Source organism: Hipposideros armiger, unplaced genomic scaffold (genome assembly GCF_001890085.2).
Source record: "Hipposideros armiger isolate ML-2016 unplaced genomic scaffold, ASM189008v1 scaffold_206, whole genome shotgun sequence".
In the NCBI taxonomy this organism is placed as follows: Eukaryota; Metazoa; Chordata; class Mammalia; order Chiroptera; family Hipposideridae; genus Hipposideros; species Hipposideros armiger.
This window is the reverse complement of record NW_017731556.1, coordinates 855,830-873,978: the sequence shown is the minus strand read 5'-3', so window position 1 is coordinate 873,978 and position 18,149 is coordinate 855,830. Positions and strand designations below refer to the sequence as shown.

Below are 18,149 nucleotides of genomic sequence, written 5' to 3'. Positions count from 1 at the left end.
ATAGTGATCTGCAGATGGTTGCCACTTGTGCTAGGCTTGGAGGTGCTTGGGAGAGGCTAAGCTGCTAACCGAGGCTGGCTGCCACTTCAGGCCACTTAGCAAGAGGTATGGGGCACACTGAGGCCAGTTGCTGCTTGTTTGGGGTTTGTGAACTTTGGAGAGATTTTAGAAGAGTCCAAATCATGACCCAAGACAGGTCGTTTGTATGGAAAAGACACTGGAAATGGCTTGGGTGGGCTCACAAGTTAGGTGGGACGGAGTCTCAGGAAATCACAAGGGCAGGGCCAACGGTGTTAGTTAGGTTGATGGAGACTCAGCTACAGCAACCACCTGTGTGTGCAGGTTGGGTTGGGGGAGGGCTCAGCAAAGGGAAGTGGCATCTACTCGTACTTTTGTCTGGGAGAAAGCTGCTCCTCCAGTCCTCACCCTGAAGCTAGACAACTCAGTTCCTCCCCATATGTCCCTGACACCTTTTGAGCTGCTGCCACAGTGCTGGAGCTCATAGTGACTGAGTCCATCAGCAAGTAAGTCTGTGTGCAGGCCCTTTAAGAGGAATTCATGGGACTCCAGCAGCCTTTTACCTCACTCAGCCACAATTTCTGCTGGTTTTCACAGCTAGAAGATATGGGGACTTCTCTTCCTAACACTGGAACCCTGGACTGGGGAGCCTGGTGTGGTTCTGAGACCCGTTGCTCTTCAAGGGGGACTTCAAGAGCTGAGATATCCCTCCTTATTTTTATCTGCTACATGTGGGTGTGGGACTAGCCAGGTCAGCATCTCCACCCCTCCTACCAGTCTCCACGTGGCTTCTTCTGTATGTTCTTAGTTATAGGTCTTCTGTTCAGCTTGTCTTCAGGCGGTTATCAATGATGATTGCTCTGTAGTTTAGTTGTAATTTTGATGTGGTCATGGGAGAAGGGGAGCACAGCATTTACCTACTCCACCATCTTGAGCAGAAGTCCCACAGTTACTGTGTTTAACAGCACATTAAGGTTGCGTTAAATCCAGCCAGTAAATTGACTTTTTTTTTCTCTTTCAATCATTAATGATAAACCTGTTATTGAAAACAATCTGAAATTACTTGCACAACTTGCATGAGCTAATATTTTAATTGCTTGAATAGGGCCTTCATCACATCATATCCATCATCTTTGTTTGTGTCAATATAACATATATTTTCAAACTCCAAAAAACTGACTATGAAGTTAAAGAATAATAGAAATTTGGATTGGCCATCAGCTTTACAACACAGAAGTCATGTCCAGTTTGAGAAATCCTGAACAAGTCACTTTCTCTTGTCCTCAGCAGCAAGTTCAAATTTGGAGATCTTAATTATTCCCTTTGTTTTACTTTTTGCTCTTGGATACAATTGCAGCTAATTACTGAACAACTTGAATGCACATCACACATTTGTTATTTGTTCAAATGAAATGAATGATAATGTCCCAAATTTTAATGAGTCTGTTCAGTTACAAAGATGCCACATAAGAGTCAGGAAACACGATTCCAGGTCCCTCACATTTACTCTCCTGCTGGCTAGAGGGCCACTGTATAACATGTGCTTCACTGGGAACCACCTGGTTTCATTTTCATCTAAATAGATTTTGATGTCTCTGAACCATTTATCAGAGTGCCTGGTAGAGAAGCAATGACCGCACTGCATCCTTACTGCAGTGAAATGGAAACTGTGCCTAGCAGAGTGTCTTTAGCACATTATACACGCTGTGTGAATGCTTGTTGAATAAATGAACAAACTTGAAATCTACTGGAGTATATTTCACAGTTCATTCTATTTATTGTACATACATTAATCCTCATTGAGGATATGTGTTTAATATCTACTCAGGATTTGTTTTAATCTGATATGATAAGACATGTGACATGGAAAGGACTTACGAAGGAAGAATTTTATACTTACAGGTCCCTAGAAGCAAGGATCACAGCACGCCTTGTAGGGCCACTTGGGAAGCACCAGGGTCAGTTAAGAGGCAGAAGGAATGAGAGAAAGAGTGGGCGAGAAACTATACAGTAGTTTTCACAGGGAGGAACTGGCCAGGCAGAATAAGCAGGCTTAGATTCGCTAGTGTGAATAATTTCAGCAGGAACTTGGCATAGGGGCTGTCCTGAGTTCTCTGGTATCTCTAGAAAGTAGGTAAACCTGGGAGGGGCAGTTTCTCCCCAGTCAGCAAGGACCCAGAGGCCAGAGTGTTAAGAAGACAGTAATTAAGAAAATATGGTTAATATAGAATGGGTTCAGGCATTCTTACACTTCTTTTTCTTTTCTTCCTTCTTCAACTAAGGTGAACTTGATCTAATTAGGAGAATCAAGATTCAGAAGTCCAAAAAACCAAACACGTAAGTAGATTTTGAGTCATTTCTGTTTGGATATGTTATACATTCAAGTCTCAAACTTATCTTTGGGCTTAGGTTGTATTTTCAGCCATTTTATTCATTGCTATACTGTAGTGAGGCTAGCAGTCACTGAATAAGGTAATTTTTTTAAAAAAGATTTTATTGGGGAATTGAGGGAGGGGAACAGCGTTGAGGAATCGGGGAAGGGGAACAGACAAATTGCTGTCCTTTTGTTCTTCAGTCTAGTTGTGGAGGACGTCGCTTCACCGGCCCATGTTGGTGTTATCATTGCGCTCTTCTCCGGTGAGGCAGTCGCTCGCCAGCCACTGGACGCTGCTCACTGTGGCTCATGGCAGCTCATGAAAGCTCACGCCCGCTGCCTGCCAGTCCCACTGCAGCCTATGCTGTCGCAGGTGACTCATGGCAGCCCAGCTCCAGGTCGAGCTGTTATTCACCATCTTAGCAGTAGGGGGCGCAGCATCACTGGCCCTCATGTGGGATCTGACCCGGGCCCTGCTGCTCAGAAGTGGCTCTCCCAAGCCAACTCCTAACCAACGCACCACTCGGTCGGCCCTGAATAAGGTAATTTTTAAAATGCATTGAAAAGATGGATTATTAAAAAGAGTATTGATTATATTCCCCAGACTGTCTTTTCTATCCCTGTTACTTTGTGAGGGGTGAAAAGGATAACTATTGCATTGTTCTGTACATCTAAAACTGGAAGAAAAAAAAAGAGTATTAAATATTTGTCTCAACTTGATAATCTCACATATTGTGAAATGCACAACCTAGGTCCTAATAGCCAACACAGAACTGTAATTAGAAGTCAGCCAGCCCAAGTTTTAATCCTATTTCCAACCCTTATTAACTATGTGGCTTTGGAGTGCTTATTTAGCTTCGCCAAGTCTTATTTTATCACCTGTAAAATGGGTGCTATAATGAAAGTACCTATCAAACAATTTGTTGTGAGAACTGAGTGTGATGTTGATAAAGTGCTTAGAAAATACCTGGCATATACAATGATCAATAGATTAATTTACTGTTATATGTATATGTTATACATATAATCACTATATTAGTGATTCTTATAACGTATACCTATGGATTGACTATGAGACCAGTTTTGTTATAAAGGTAAAAGTCGTTCATGGAATTAATTCTGCTGTTGAATATACATTGTACTTGCGATAGTAATTGTAGTAAAGTGCGACTGCTAGCAAAAGATACACTTTTTTAAAGACATGATATTTGGGAGAGTGGCATAGACTGCATTCTTCTGATTTGTTCATTAATTTTTTTTTCCACTTTAAAGTCTTTAAATGCCTAATTTTCCATCATCAAAAATCTCTTCTTAAACAAAATGCTGGCTAATTCCTTGAATAATTTTTACGTTAAAAAATAGCACAGAGGGCCGGCCAAGTGGCGCAATGGTTAAGAACCGGCTTGGGATGCCAGAGGGCCCCGGTTCAGATCCCATATATGAGGGCCAGTGACACTGCCCTCCACAGCTAAGATGCTAAACAGCAGCTCAACCTGGAGCTGGGCTACTGTGAGTTGCCGGCAACGGCATAGGCTGCAGCCCCTGTGGCAGTGGGTTGCCATGGGCTACCGTGTGTAGCCCGCAGCCAGCGTGAGCGGCCAGCAGCCAGCGTGAGCGGCCAGCAGCAGCAGTGAGGGGCCGTCCAGATGCCGGTGACTGATCTGCCTCGCCCGGGAAGAGCGCAATGATGGTGCCAAATTGGGCCAGTGAAGCAACGTCCTCCACAACTAGACTGAAGAACAAAACGACAACAACTTGTCTGTTCCCCTTCCCCCAGTTTCCCAGCACTGTTCCCATCCCCCCAATTCCCCAATAAAAATCTTTGAAAAAAAATAGCACAGAGTTCTAAACTCTAACTTTTCCAATTCATGATAAATGAACTAATTGTTTTCCCCTGGGTGTCACACCCACTGGGTTAGTCACAATGAACTATGTTAAGGATGTTATTCACATTTTTTAAACACTAGCCATTCTGACCCACCCAGTTCAGCTTCAATTTTAGGTGCAATTAGGTTTAATTTTATTTTATTCCACGGAAGAAAAATAAGAAACCCCTAATACTTAGAAGTTGTGCAAAATAATATATATAACGTCATGTTTTTAAGTGTGGAAAGTGCTTCATAGAGCATAGACTGGCATTGAAGTTTATTATTATGCAGGAGACCTCTTTTATTGTGATTCAGTGTAATGCTTAATCCTATCAGCGCGTTGCAAAGAACAACCTTGGAAGTGTATGATGGCACCACAATGAAATTTTAAAGGGGCCTAATGAATTGAAATGACCTCGATAATATACTGATTGAATCAATTAGTCAGCTACCTTAATGCTGATTTTAGTCTTCTATGAATAATCCTCAGACCAAAGTGAACTTGGATAACTCTGGGTGGAGAAACCCCCTGGGTGCATCTAGTGTGAAAAGGATCCCCCCAGTGGATCTCTCTGTTCTGTTTCTACGACTCAGCACCATAAGTCATAAGCCTGCTCATAGAACACACAGCTACTGCTGCCTTTTGCCCGTGTTTCAAAATGTCTAGGAAAGTCTTGTAGGGAAATACAAGCACTGAAAGCTGGGCAACCTCTAATTTCAACTGAGCAATTTATTCATTCAGTATTTTGTTAAGTGACTAGAATGGGCAATGCCATGCTGATGGCTGGGATACAGCAATGAGTAAGAAAGACAAAGTTTCGTCCTCGTACACCTTACATTTGATTAGAGAATACAGGCATTAAATAGCTAATCATGACATGAATTTTTTCATTGTCATGGTTTTCTCCTAGAACTCCAGGGTACAGTTCAGAGTGGGAGGGGAGAAACAGAACTTTCAAAAAATAGATGGAATGTGAATGGAGTGGGCATATGCTCATTACCAGGAGAGAGACTGAATTCATCCTGTGGAAAGAGAGAAAGTAAAGAGAGAAAAAGGGAGAGAGGCAGGGAGGGAGGGAGGGAAAAGAAGAGGTAGGGAGAGAAAAAAGAGAGAGAGAAGGAAGGAAGAAAGGAAGGGAGGGAGGAAGGGAGAGAGAAAGGAAGGAGGGAGAGAGAGGGTCTTCAAAACCTGACTTGAATTCTTGGATCCAGCTGTTTTGGATTCAGCTCCACACTTGTATTTCCAAGTTAAGACAATAAATTCCTCTTTTGTGTGTGAATGGACATACGTTTGTGTTAGCTTCTTATTATTTGAAGCTATAAGAGTCCTGGCTAACATGGCTTTTTGGTATTGGTATAAAGCTGATCATCTTCTTGAATAGCAAAGGAGAAAAACATTGTAATGTTTCAGAAGGGGAGCAAGTCATGGCATCATGAGATTTAATCATGGGCTTGTTGAACGTTAGAGTTGGAAGAGATTGGCGAGACAGAGCTTCCAATAAGGCAGAATAACCCACTGACCACTCCTGTCAGAGGTAAACTAGTCTCTAATCCAGTGGTCCTTAATAGTAATGACACTGGCCCTGGGGGACATTCTGGAAGAATGTCGGGCCTGTTTGGCTTGTCATAATAATTTATGGGGTCTACTGACATTAGGAAGGGGCAAGGGATGCTAAGCATGCTGCAATGTATGGGAGTCCCACCGTAAAGAATTACCCTTCAGCTTACAAGATTTGGGGATGTCCAGCAGGATATTGCTGTAGATTAAAAGCCTGTTTAGGGCTGGCCAAGTGGCTCAGTTGGTTAAGAGCATGAGCTCTGAGCAACAGGGTTGCCGGTTCGATTCCCACATAGGCCAGTGAGCTGCGCCCAAGCTGAGCTGCCCTGAGCTGCCAACAGGTGGCAGGATGGCTCAGCTGGTGAGAGCACATGCTTCTAACAGCAAGGTTTCCGGTTGGACTTCTGCATGGGATGGTGGGCTATGCCCACCTGCAACTAAGATTGAAAACGTCACCTTGAGCTGAGCGGCCATGGGCAGACTGATGGTGACTGGATTTGGAGCTGAGCTAGCTGCACCCTCCACAACTAAGATTAAAGGACAACAACTTGGCTGTTCCTCTTCCCCAATTCCCCAATAAAAAAATCTGGTTTTTTTTTTTTTTTTTAAAATGCCTGTTTATCGGAACCTACAACCTAACTCCGTTTTTCATATTAAACACAAAATGTTTTTGCAAGCTTTCAATATGCAGTGAATTTTCCAAGTACACAACTACCATGCAAATCAAGGTAAATTGTACTTTGTTTTATTCAGAATTTCATGAAGAGTTACTTTCCAGTGTTGGAAAGGTCACATCACTGACATCAAAAGCAGTGGTGGTACTGGCATGACTGGTTCAACACCCCTGCATCAGCACGTGCCTGGAGGTGTTGTGTTACTGATGATTTGCTGGGCTCTGGTCTTCCAGAGTCACGCTCTAGCACGTACATATTGAGATATCATGTAGAACCAGACGTCTTCAACCTCCTCGCTCATCCAAGTGGGCTTTTCATCCCAACACTGACTCATGTGTTCGTTTGTTGAGATTGGCACAGCTTGCTTGGAATCTCTGCTTCCCAAACCTCACAGAGGTGGAGTGGGCGGGACTGCATCAGCGCAGCCTCTTTGCCACAGTCACCCGGGCCATGGATGGGCACCTGAATCAACAAGGCCAGCTACGTTCTCTCCCTACGATTTGGATGGATATTTACTGCAAGAGCACGTAAGGTCATTTTCTGCTATGTATACAGAGAAGCAAGACAATCGGATGTGCAGAGAGAGAAAAGGATGAAGCAAATAGACAAAAGCAAAGATGAGTGACGCTGCGGCTAACGAGAGAAAAAGACACTAAGTGAGCAGCTGCTTTGGGTCCCAATGGATTGTCTAACCCAAGTTCCAGACTTCAGAGGGGCTGGCTGAGTGCTCTGCTGCTTGTACTTGTGATGGTTGTACTTGTACCTGACACAGAAAGTTGCCTTGGACCTGGCCGTATCAGTGCACCAGCTCCTCAAGGAGTGAGTCAAGGAGAGGGAGCCCTGAGCTGTTCTAAGGTTTAAATTTCTCCTCTAATGCTTTGCTAATTCACATGTCTTATTTGAACTTATGTAGTTGATTTTTAAAAACTTTCATTTCAAATAGTTTAAAACCTTCTGAAAGGCTGCAGAAATAGTACATCCTTTACTCAGATCCACCAGTTGTTAAGATTTACCACACTTGTTTCATTTCTCTTTTTCCCATTCTCACTCTCTCTCTCTCTCTCTCTCTCTCTCTCTCTCTCTCTCTCTCTCTCTCTCTCTCTCTCTCTCTCTCTCTCTCTCTCTCTCTCTCTCTCCCCCCGCCCCACTCTCTCTCTCATTTTCTAAATCCTTTGATAAAAAGTTATAGATATGATATCCTGTTACTCCTATATGTTTCCTAAAACACAAAGATATTCTCCGATATCACTGCAGTATAATCATCAAAATTAGGACACTGATATTAATATAATATTACCATTTAAATTGCATTGATTTCCTCAGTAGTGTCCTCGTATACACCCTTTCCTATTTGGTCCATATTTCTAGTCTAGGCTCATCAGTCTTTTTTTTCACCTCTATGACCTTGACCCCTTTGAAAGCACAGATCAGTTATTTTGATAGAATGCTCCTCAATTTACACTTGCCTTGTATTTCCTCATTATTAGATCCAGGTTATTCATTTTTTATAGGAATACCATAAATGTGATACCATGTTCTTCTTAGTACATCACATCAGGAGGCATATGATATCAATTTATCCTATTTTTGGTGATGTTGACTTTTACAACTTAGGTAAGGTAATATTGAACAGTTTTCTCACTGTTAATTACTAAGTATTTTGTACTTCCAACCACTAATATTAGTCTCCATTGATGATTTTTTAAAAAATATTTTTATTGGGGAATTGGGGGGATGGTAACAGCAGTGGGGAATTGGGGGAAGGGGAACAGACAAGTTGCTGTCCTTTTGTTCTTCAGTCTAGTTGTGGAGGATGTTGCTTCACTGGCCCAAGTTGGCACCATCATTGCGCTCTTCCTGGGCGAGGCAGATCAGTCGCCGGCTTCTGGACCGCCGCTCACTGCGGCTGCTGGCCGCTCACGCTGGCTGCTGGCTACACACGGTAGCCCATGGCAACCCACTGCCACAGGGGCTGCAGCCTACGCCGTCGCCGGTGACTCATGGCAGCCCAGCTCCAGGTTGAGCTGTTGTTCAGCATCTTAGCTGTGGAGGGCAGTGTCACTGGCCCTCACATGTGGGATCCAAACCGGGGCCCTCTGGCGTCCCAAGCGAGTTCTTAACCATCGCGCCACTCGGCCGGCCCCTCCATTGATGATTTTTGTTCAAAACAATTATGACTATGATTTTTGACAAATGGTGATTCTTTTTTTTTCTATGTTCACCATTTTCTCTACATTTCTTAGCTGGCACTCTACTATAAGGGAGACTTTTCTCCCTCACATATTAATTCATTTATTGTATATCAATATGGGCTCCTGGATTCATATTTCATTCAATTAGTTATAATCCATATAATCACTGACTAAAATTTGGCTGTTTAAATTTCCCCAGATTGGCCAATGGTAGCCCCTACAAGCTGCTCATTGCTTCTCCCTGACTCTCTCCACACATGCCAGCAAGTGGGTCTGGTCTGCTCGGTCATGCTGACCTGACAACAGCCCTAGCCCTGGGCCATTCCAATATCCCAAGTAGCTATGAACCTAAATGCCTAACTTGACACAGCTGTTTCAACAGCCTTTATTTCAGTTATTCTTTTAGGCTATTGAGAACATTTTGAATTTGATTCTGTCATCCAGTGCATTTACTGTCCTTTCTACTTTTGAGCTACCTAAGCATTCAATACATTTTTATTCAAGTTGGTAAAATTTTGAGCATAACGGCAAGGAGAATTTCCTCTTGTTAGAGATGTTCTTTCCAGGTGGAATTGATACATGAATACCACTGTTTCTATGGTGTAGTTTAACCAGCTCCAAACTAACTTTTAAGGACTATCTAGTTTGCATTTATTCGTTGTGACCACAAGATATCTTGAGATATGTTTTCTAATAGTGTGCCAAAATTACCTGTCTGTGCATAGTAGAGTGACCTTATAAAAAATGAAATCATGTTAGTTTGACCTAAGAGGTTATTAATGAACCCATGCTGGCCTCTATTGCTCATTGTGTTCTTATCAGAGGGGTTAAGTGACTTGCTCCAAGGATAGCTACTAAGTGAAGTCCTGGAATTTGAACCCAGGCTGGTATGTCACGAATGCCTTGCTCTTTCACAACACCTCTATCTGTTTACATGGGGATGGGGAAAGGACCTCCTCTTTCTGTGTTTACATTACGTTACTTTAATGAGATATTGTCAGAGTGCAAGCACTGGCCCATAGGTGTCCCCAAAGGCAAGACAAGTGTTGACCTGGTAGGTCCAGGAGTTACTACTGCCTTAGGTCCCTGGATGTATATAGGCAGCCATTCTTCACAGTTTCTTGAAACCTTTGCCAGGATGTCCTACTGACATCAGATGTCCCATCTGATGTGTGGATTAAAACCTAACTTAGGAAAGCAGGTGTGAGTTTCTTTAATTAAGAACAAAGCATTTCTAAAACACAATTATGAAATTATTTGTACATGTGAAATATTTACCCAACATTATTTTATCTCTCCAAATATCTATATTTCAAGGATTATGGATTTCTATGCATCTTTTTAGTGTAAGGAAAGTGAGGAATTTTGATTGTTGTCATTTTCTTCTTTCTTAACACCTTTAAGGCTCCCCATTGCTTAGAAATGCCACAAAAGCTATGAAAGACATACCTGTCTACCTGGTGAAGGTGGCTTTGCTAGACATAAAAAAGAAGAGGAAACAAACAAAAACCTCCTATGTACTAGGAGCAGTCCACGGAGGATGTTTTGCTGGACTGGGTAGAATGTTGTGTGCAAAGATCACATTCTCGAGGTTGTGGTCATGTTGAAGGTATAAGAACAGAGGGCGAGAAAGGTTCTGAACAAAGGAAGATTTAAGTTGACTAGAAAAATCCCCACAGAGGAGTCTTCAAATTAAAGAGAAGTGGTGGGAGCCCTCCTTGGAATACTTGGAGATGAACTGCATGAGATAACAGAGGCACTTCTGTGGGGAACAGTCCCAAGCTGGCAGCTGCTCAGACAAGTCCACCCACCAAGACTCGGTCACTTGTGGCTCTGTGGCTCTCAGAGCTTGTGGGGTAAGGGCTCCTTGTTGACCAGCTCTCAGGGAGATGGCCCTTGGTCCCTAAGTCCCTCTGGTGCACAGGATGCCCACCCAGGTTCAATGTTGCATTGAACCTGAAGCTAAGCAAGTGTGAGGACCCTTGGAAAGAATCCCATGAGTTTATTGATTTTATCCATATAAATATCTTTTTTATCTACAAAATATTTGTAAAAAAATAGTGTTTCCAGCTCCTGTTGTCATCAGATAAATCTAGATATTTTCTCCTGTTCATTGTTATTCATTGTTCAGAAAACAATGTGGCTGAGACTGCTGGCTACCCCCCTCCCCATCTGTTCTCCACTTCATCCATAGAAATTGAAACCCAGTGTTTGATAGACACAGAGCTGCCTGGAATAAAGACTAACAGTGTCCAGCTTTTCTCTTGGCTGCAAGAAGCAATGTGACTAAGGTTTGACCAATGACTTATAAGTAAAAATGTTACTGTAAAGCTTCTAGGAAAACATCCTTAAAAGATTGTATGTCGTGCCATTTGCCTGCTCCTGGGAACGTGGATTTGATGACTGATGCCTCAACCATAATATTGGACCATGAGGATGGTGGTCACAATGTAGAGCTGGAAGAGAAGTGAGCTAGAAAAAGGTTTTTCCTAAAGTCTTATCTTAATAAAGCCAAGCCACCTCCCCAACTGTGGACTACCAACCTTCAAACTTCCATGAAGACTGAAATGAACTGTCTCCTGGGGAAGGCTTCTTTATCTGCAGCCAATGCTAGTCTTACCTGATATTAATATAAATTACTATAAATATTAGTATTAGTATAAGAAATATAAGAAAGAAGTCATTGCCTATCTCTCTATACTAATACTTGAGCTTTTTTTTTTTTTTTATCACGTCCTCTCAGTCCTGCTCTAAAAAACTAACAGTTTAAGGGAATGGTCAAATTTTCAACCTGTCTATCTGAATACTGATCTAGAAAAAAAAAAAGCTCACATGCTTAATTCTTTTGCTTCTAAGTGAAATTACAATAAACTAATATTAAGGTGCCTAGCAAAGCAGACAGCAGCCTCAACATATATATACATATATATGTTAAAATACATGTATATACATATATATGTTAAAATACATGTATATACATATATATGTTAAAATACATATATATACACATATATATGTTAAAATACATATATATACACATATATGTTAAAACACACGTATATACATATATATGTTAAAACACACGTATATACATATATATGTTAAAATACATATATACACACATATATGTTAAAACACATATATACATATATATGTTAAAACACATATATACATATATATGTTAAAATACATATATACATATATATGTTAAAATACATATATACATACACACACACACACATATATATCTATCTATATATATATTTGCTTCAGGACACTAAAGCATGAAAAGAGTTTCTGAAATTGAAAGCACTGGTCCCATTAACATGTTCCTCCTCTTTGGATCCTCTCATTCTGTTTCCCCAAGGATCCTCAGGTGTATGAGATTAAAACACAGGAGAGGGACAGTCTAGAGATATAAGATGGGCATCAGCAACTTAGAGGTGGTAAGGAAAGCAAAGCACTGAATAATACAGTTATTCAAGACTAAGGAGATGAGTGAGAAGAGGGTCTCTGATAAAGTACTGCAGAAAGCTCACCTTTACACAGCAGGTGGAGAAAGAGAGCGCCCAATGAAGACTGTGAAAGAGTGCTCAGAGATGCTAAAGAAAAAACAAACATCATCAATGTCTTTTCTTGATCAACTGGTAAACAGTATCAACTTCTTGTGATCTGGGAAATAAGATGTGAATTGATAGGTTACTTGGATCTAGCAACTAGGAGGTCACTGATGATGGCCAATACAAGAGCAGTTTCAGGTGGCAAGGATGGGGGCTGGGGAGGGGTGCGGGCAGGAGGAGGGGCCGAGATTCTGTGTGTAGACTATCCAAGGTTATGTCCAGCACACAAACGAATTTGGCTGCTTTTTGTTTGTGTTCAATGGCAAAGTCAGTTAAAATGTCAGTTGTTTGATTGATTGGACTTTTTCAAGTCCTTTGAAACCAATTAATATTTGTGTGCAAACCCAGCCTATGTTACAGGAATGAGAAAACCGGAAAGCAGCCTTTCTTGGAGGGTGAAATTTCCTTTATGGCAGGTACCATAGTCCTGCCAAAGTCCCTTTTCTGGGTACCTGGGAAAGGCAGGGCACCACTAACGGGTGCCACTAGCCTGAATATTCACATTAGCCTCAAAAGCACTCGAGATCTAAGCAACTACTCTACTGTATCGAAGATTGAGCGCTTATCATAAGGAGGGAGGCTGTACCCTGGGAGAGAAGGAATCTAGGCAAAATGCTTGAGAAACTGACCTGCCTTTTGGGGGGCTAGAATTAGGATGGAAATTTGGAACTTGGTAGAATCCCTGTTTTTTCCCACTGTTTGTATTTTCTATAATTATATTCCTTTTGCAAAAGGTTGGTAGTTTGTAAAGTTCTCTAATCATGTAAAGACAGTTTCTTCTTTTTATCTCTGTTTTTCAGTGCCTTGCGTTATCGCTTGCTAAATATATTTCACCATTTTATTTACTTTGGGCTGAAGCGCTGACACCATTATGTGACTTCTCTACATCCAACTCCAAGCTGCACTTTTCAAAGATAAATCACTGTAATTATTTATTCTCTTGAGAAGGAGCAGGAGGTGTAAAAGCCAACTAATATGCACCTTTAGCCCGCCTGAATGACATTTTGGAAACCGACTGCTCAGAACCCTAAACTTCGACTCCGTCTTTCTAGATCCTCTAAAAGTATCAGATAATTAAGGACTGCGGGATGAGCTGGAAAATTTTCACTTATTTTTTAAAGACTGCCAACCATAGCTATGTATTTATGAGGATTTTTATTGAGTCTTACAGGGTTAAACCTCAGGGTTGGTTAGCTCATCAACAAACTCAGAAATAAACTGAAAACTAGAGATTTGAAATTCAGAGTGAACCTTCAATGCTAGGGCTAGGGTAGTTTTTATTCAGTTGATTTGGTTTGTTTTTAGAAGTCATTTTTACCTCACTAGCAATTGTCTTAGGTAACTTAAAATGCAATCATAATTACAAATTCGAATCCCCTAACCTTCAAGGTGGCAGAAAAAGAAGTTTGCTAAACATCGTTTCCTATTGCAGTCTGAGGTAAAGAGAGAAGCTTCCTGAAATTATTTTTCCTTAGGTGGATGGACAAAAAATGGTCCACATACGAACCTTGAACTGACTTTCTAAGTGTAATATGCATAAAGTCAATCACTGTTTTCATTCAGGAAATGTACTGGCATCAGGGCCTTAATGTCAAATACAACTTCTTACCCCAACATTAGTTGTCAAGTTCTGCTAAAAAAAAATATTTATTTTTCTACTGCAAAAATTTCTTGGTTCATTGTTCACGAGTACCTCCCAGGCCTTTGGGAAAAAAACTTGGCTCATCAGAAATGGTTCATGTTTTACTCATCTGTACTCCTGCCGTTTCTATTTTAAACACATTCGAAAGGCACTCTCTTAATTGCATGCTACACAAGGAAGTGGTGGTGGTGAAGAGAAAACCAGGAGCCCAAAATGGCATCACTCACACTAAAAGCCCATGAATCCAAACTTAGATGTAATGCCTGATCTAATTGCAATTTCACCTCCCCCATAAACGTAGTGTTAATCAACCAGTCTGGGATTTTCTGGTCAAGCACCAGTAAGGTGATCTGTCACTTGGGTCCTCTCCTGTTCTCCATAGAAAGCAGAGGCAATGTACATATGTTCCTATTCTCTTCTCCCAAAGAAAAGATGTCCTAGCAAAAAAACAATCATTTCTCTTCTTTTGTATTAGTTCCCTTGCCCCATCCTTCTTTCTTCCTATAAAAGTCTTCCATTTTGTACAACTCCTTTGGTCACTCTTCTAGTTGCTAGATGACATGTTGCCTGATTTATGAATTGCTTAATAAAACAATTGAATCTTAAAATTTACAAGTTGAATTTTGTTCACTGGAACATCTTAGGGTTTAACTCATTCTCACAAAAGCAAATGTTTACAGGATGGAAGCTAATTGTAAGCAGAAACCAAGAAAATAATTTGCAGAATTCCAATTCCAATAGCTAATGTATATAGTAAACTGATATATTAAATTTACTATTTGCTTTTATAAAATGTTTGGTTTCTCAGATTTTCAGTATTTCATATGGGAATTTTTTAGTCCATACTTATATTTTTTCTTTCTTTTTTAATTTTTGTTTTTAGATTTTTTTTTATTAAGGAATTGGGGAATTGCGGAAGGGGAGCAGTGTTGGGGAACTGGGGAAGGGGAACAACCAAGTTGTTATCCTTCAATCATAGTTGTGGAGGGCACAGCTATTGTAGCTCAGCTCCAAATCCAGTTGCTATCTGGCCGCCTGTTGGCAGCTCATGTCCGCTCAGCTTAAGGTGCCCTGTTTAATCTTAGTTTGCAGATGGGAGAAATGCACCATCCCATGTGGGAGTCAAACTGGAAACCTTGTTGCTAAGAGCACACACTCTAACCACTGAGCCATCTGGCCGTCCATGGGCAGCTCAGGGCAGCTTAGCTTAAGGTGCCATGTTCAATCTTAGTTGTGGGTGGGTGTAGTCCCCCATTCTATGGGGGAGTCGAACCAGCAACCTTGTTGTTAGGAGCACATGCTCTCACCAGCTGAGCCATTCTGCCACCTGTTGGCAGCTCAGCGGCAACTCAGGTCAGGCGCAGCTCACTGGCCCATGTGGGAATCGAACTGGTGACACTGTTGCTCAGAGCTCACGCTCTTCACCAACTGAGCCACTTAGCCAGCCCATACTTATTTCTTAATATACAGAATTGGTTTAGCTAAATTCTGATTTCTTTTAGATGGTTTTAAATCTGAAATGAAAATGTAAAGCTGATAGAGATGTGAAAATATTCCTGTAAAGCTAATTAATAAGTCAGTAAAATTGATTAACCTGCGACTTGTTCATTTGGAAAATTTGCTTGATGCAAACTTGATGTGTGGTGACTAGATTAAGACATGGCCATCCTGTGGAGTGGAGTGTGTATGCTGCATACATCTAGCAGGGCAATTCACATAGACTATGCTATACATGGGCCACTTGAAGTTGTGAGACACAGAGACTCTAGACCTGACCTAGATCATAATATGTCTGGCCCTAGCCATGTAGAATGTTGAGAGCTCCAGTAACTAGAACAGCAATTCCAGTCTAATTTGGAGGAACACACATATCCTAGAAGTTCAAACAAAGGGGATAAACTGGGGCCAGCAGCACAGCCTGTAGAGTGTTAGCATCATCTGGAGGAGAATTTAAAAATCCTTATATTCAGGATGCACCCCAGGCCAATTAAATGAGAATTCTTGGTGGGATCCAGGCATGAACATTTGTTTAAAAAGCTTTTTAGGTGACTGCAATATCCAACTGTTGTATAATAAAAAATCTGACTGGCATTTTCCCCCAGTTCCTTGAGCAGAGACTCTAAATTCTTGGAATTGCATCAGTGATAGCGGTGTCTTTGTTATTCACGGTGGCCCTTGGGCCACATCTGAGTTTATGCTAAGGAGATGGTTCAGATGGAAACTGGTCACGACCAAAAGACCAACCCTGTGATCAGGTAGTTGAGTGTTTGAGCCACAATGAAATTAAACAACCTCTCAACCTCCAGGAAGAGGAGGAGGACTGGAGCTAGAGTTTTCTCACCTGGCCAATGATTCAGTCCATCATGCCTACATAATGAAACCCCAATAAAAACTCTGGACACAGAGGCTTTTGGGGGGCTTCCTGGTTGATGAACACATAGATGTGCTAGGAGGTTTACATGTCCTCATTCCATGGTGAGAGGACATGGAAACTCCATATTTGGGACCCTCCCGGACCTCACCCTATGTGTCTCTTCATTTGTCTGGTCCCAATTTGTATCCTTTACAATGAAACTGTAATCATAATCTTGTCTGAGTTCTAAAAGCCTTTCTAGCAATTATCAAGCCTGAAGGGATAGTAGGAACTCCCAAATTTGAAATGCCTTAAGTGCAATTTTTTTGGGGATTTCCCTTAAACCTGTGGAATCTGATGCTAACTGTGGTTGGTTAGCTTCAGAATTGAATTGTAGTATTTGCAGAACTACTTTGAGTATTATTCTAGGAAAAGGTGGTTCAGAGCATTGAGTGGCAGAATCAAATCATCTAGGTCAGGTTGGGGATACTACCAGGGTCCAACTGGGAGGAGGGGTGAGGTAGGTATAGAAGGAGGTAGAAGGAAGACAGGAATTAGGGAGAGAGGCGTGGCCTCAAAGACCCATATGGGAATAAGAGTAGAAATTATGCACCAGGACGAAGGTCCGTCAGGCAAAGTGCCTACGTATTGTAGGACACGATAGCTCAGTGCTCTAACAAATAAGCTCCATTGTCCCCAGAAGCAGAGGACTTTGGTACAGAGCCACAGACTCTTTCCAGCATCACCATCACCAAAAGTCATTGGAAAGAAGCTCCCTATCTAAACAGCACTCGTTTTATGATGAGGGTGGAACTGAACCAGCTGGTACCAGAATTATCATTGCCATGGCTGGATCGATCTGGATTCAGTAAGTGCAAGATTTAAATAATTGAAATTCTTCGCATAAGTGGCTTCTTAAAAAATATGCTGAATGTACTGTAATTTTAATATGTCTTGGTGTCTTGGATTTCTAGATATTGAAGTCTGAATGAGAAGTCTCGTCAAAATTGGGTTGTCACTGAGAAAGTTAGGCTAAGTGGCTGGCTTCCAAGACGTATTACAAATTGGCATTTATCCTGATGCCCACCACAGTCCACTGCCTCTTTCAGCTTTCCAGGTGCATAGTTTCCTTCTTGCCTCTACTGTACAGTTGCTTTAACTTGGATAAGCCAACTCACACTGAGTAAACCTCAGGAGTCTGGAGTATATAAACCAGAATATGTATAAATTCCTAATCTATCAATATGACTAGGCTTTCTCTGTACATAAAATTACTTGGGGAAAAAATTTTTCGAAAAATGGTACGTGGTGAGCATGCAGTGAAAACAAGTCAAATCAGTTTTACCACACTTAGGATTTTTAATGGCCTGAAGCTCTATTCGATGTATGGAGTCCCTCTCCACCTTGGGGTTGGGTGTACTCGCTCAGTGACCAATCTTCAGCCTTGCTGCAACAGCATTGGTTAGGCCCTGCGGTGATTGCTTCTGTAGCTGTCCCTTCTCTTTGCTTTCTTTATTGATCAATGTTCTCTGCTGATTGATTCTTCTTTCTTTAGATGTGTTATTAATTTTAATCAGGTGACTCCAAATCTTTCGGTCCTGAGAGCCATTCTGTCTCTTTATCAAGGTGACTTTACATAGCTCTCCTCTGGTCCATCATGCAGAGTTTTTATGTTTGACTCTCAAAGGATAATTTTTTAAATTATCCTAATTTTTTTCTTCTGATTTGAAAAGACATTTTTTTCCATTGAAAAGTACATAAAAACAAAGAAATCATAATTCCACTACCTAATTGGAACAAAATTGTATTTTCTTTACTTACAAAGGTTGTTTCTGGGTTGCTGTGAGTAT

General features: G+C 41.3%; 1 long non-coding RNA gene across 2 annotated transcripts in view; it reads left to right on the top strand.

Annotated features, from left to right (window-relative positions):
• The window catches only part of LOC109388751 (uncharacterized), a 20,951-nt gene extending 3,790 nt beyond the window's left edge, over window positions 1-17,161 (top strand). Inside the window, exons 2-3 of one of the 2 annotated variants that reach the window (XR_002125256.1) lie at window positions 2,301-2,355; window positions 17,003-17,161. This is a non-coding gene — a long non-coding RNA (uncharacterized LOC109388751). Of the gene's footprint in view, window positions 1-2,300; window positions 2,356-16,999 lie in introns of both variants that reach the window. The other variant, XR_002125255.1, reaches the window with a different exon arrangement.
• The last annotated feature ends 988 nt before the right edge of the window (window positions 17,162-18,149 follow it).